The following is a 2,200-nucleotide window of genomic DNA, read 5'->3' as shown; positions in this document are numbered from 1 at the left end:
GTAACCAAGAGAATCCCTGGTTTCTCAGAGATGTTAAAGTATCTTATAGTTTAAAAAATATCTAATTAAAATGAAATAAAAAGTGTGTAATAATTTAAAGCAACTTGTGTATACATATATTATTTTATTTGATGTTCTATGAGAGAGACAAACAGATTTTATCTAATTTCTTATATGAAGAAGCCAAGAGTCAAAGTGACTTGCCTGAAATCCTCTAAGTAAGTGGAGGATTAGAACTCAAGACTTTCTGCCTCCTTAACTAAGCTTTGAATAAGCTCCTATCTCAAGCCTAGCACTGTTTTGAGTGCCAATAAGATTCTAAAATCATTGACAACTATGTTTGCACAAATAGTTTCTGGGAAATTATATTGAGAATATAAATTTATAAATATAAAAGAATATAAAATGTGTAAATATAAAACCCATTGTCTCTATGAATTATAAGTTAATAGAAATCTATAGGCAAAAAAAGAACCTCCATCTAAACCTCACACCTTATAGAAAATTAATTCCAAATGGAACACAGACCTAATGTAAAATGCAAAGCTGTAAAACTTTTAGAAGACATAGGAGAAAATCTTCAGGACCTAGGGATATATGAAGAGTTCTTACATATGCCACCAAAAGCATGATCAATAAAAGAAAAAAAAGTAGATATACACATATAAGACTGTATCAAAATTAAAAAATATTTTCTCTACAACATTAAAAGATGAAAATACAAGCTAAATACTGGGAAAAATATTTTCAAGCCACAAATACAGATATGATACATTCCTAGAATATATAAAGAACTCACCAAATTCAACATTAAATAAATGCATGTAGAAAATGGACATAAGTCAAGAGCAGGCGTTTTACTAAAGAGGATAACAATGACAAATAAGCACATGAAAAGATATTCAACATCATTAGGGAAATAGAACTAAAATCACTATGAGCTATCACTGTACACTTTCAGAATGGTAAAAAAAAAAAATAGTAACAATGCCAAATGCCGGCAACAATGTGGAAAAAAATAGAATACTTACATATGTCTGATAAGGGAGAAAAGAATGATACAGCCACTCTAGAAAAGGTTTAGTAGTCTCTTACAAAACTAAAGATATGTTTATCACATGACCCAACAATTACACTCTTGGTCACTTACTACAACAAATAAAAATTCGTGTCTATTTAAAACGCATATACCAAAATGTTTACTGCAGCTCAATTCATAATTACTAAATCATGGAAGCAACCTAAATTCCCATCATCCTTTGGATCAACAAACTGTGACATATGTATACCATGGAGTACTATTCAGCCATTAAAAAGATGGAGACTTGCCTTGGCACCTGTAGTACAGTGGTTATGGCACCAGCCACATACACGGAGCGGGGCAGCTTGGAACCCAGCCCAGGCCAGCTAAACAATGACAACTGCAACAAAAAATATCAGGGCGTTGTGGCTGGGCACCTGTTGCCCCCACTACTTGGGAGGCTGAGGCAAGAGAATCACTTAAACCCAAGAGTTTGAGGTTGCTGTGAGCTGTGACACCACATCAGTCTACTGAGAGTGACATAGTGAGACTCTTATCTCAAAAAACAAGCAAACAACAACAAAAAAACAAAGTGCTCCAGGTGAGGATTGAACTCACAACCATGGTATTGCTCCACCAAGCAGTATCATATTAGTACCATGCGCTAACCAATTGTGCTACCAGAGCACTGGTTATTTTTCTGTCAGCAGAGTACTTCAGTTGGTCATTGATACATGACGTCACCGGGAAGCTCCACCTTCTGTTGCATATGCAAATAAAAAATTTAAAGAAATAGCCACGCGCTGCGACAGGCGCCTGAAGTCCCAGCTACTTGGGAGGCTGAGGTAAGAGAATCACTTAAGCCCAAGAGTTGGAGGTTTCTGTGAGCTGTGATGCTACAGCACCCTACCAAAGGCGTCACAGTGAGACTCTGTCTCAAAAAAAAATAAAAATAAAAAAAAAGATGGAGGCTCGGCACCTATAGCTCAACCGGCTAAGGCGCCAGCCACGTACACCTAAGGTGGCGGATTCGAATCCCCAGCCCGGACCCGCCAAAACAACAATGACGGCTACAACCAAAAAACAGCCGGGCGTTGTGGCGGGCGCCTGTGGTCCCAGCTGCTTGGGAGGCAGAGGCAGGAGACTCGCTTGAGCCCAGGAGTTGGAGGTTGCTGTGAG

At 37.9% G+C, this 2,200-nt stretch overlaps 1 non-coding gene across 1 annotated transcript; it reads right to left on the bottom strand.

Annotated features, from left to right (window-relative positions):
• Positions 1-1,614: 1,614 nt before the first annotated feature.
• Positions 1,615-1,708, bottom strand: TRNAI-AAU. The gene is made up of 2 exons: positions 1,671-1,708; positions 1,615-1,650 (listed from the first exon to the last, which is right to left on the bottom strand). It is a non-coding gene; the product is annotated as a tRNA-Ile (tRNA).
• Between the last annotated feature and the right edge of the window lie 492 nt (positions 1,709-2,200).

Source organism: Otolemur garnettii, unplaced genomic scaffold, assembly GCF_000181295.1.
Source record: "Otolemur garnettii isolate 467f Iridium unplaced genomic scaffold, OtoGar3 scaffold00231, whole genome shotgun sequence".
Classification (NCBI taxonomy): Eukaryota; Metazoa; Chordata; class Mammalia; order Primates; family Galagidae; genus Otolemur; species Otolemur garnettii.
The sequence above is the reverse complement of the archived record's forward strand: the minus strand, read 5'-3'. Positions and strand labels throughout refer to the sequence as shown.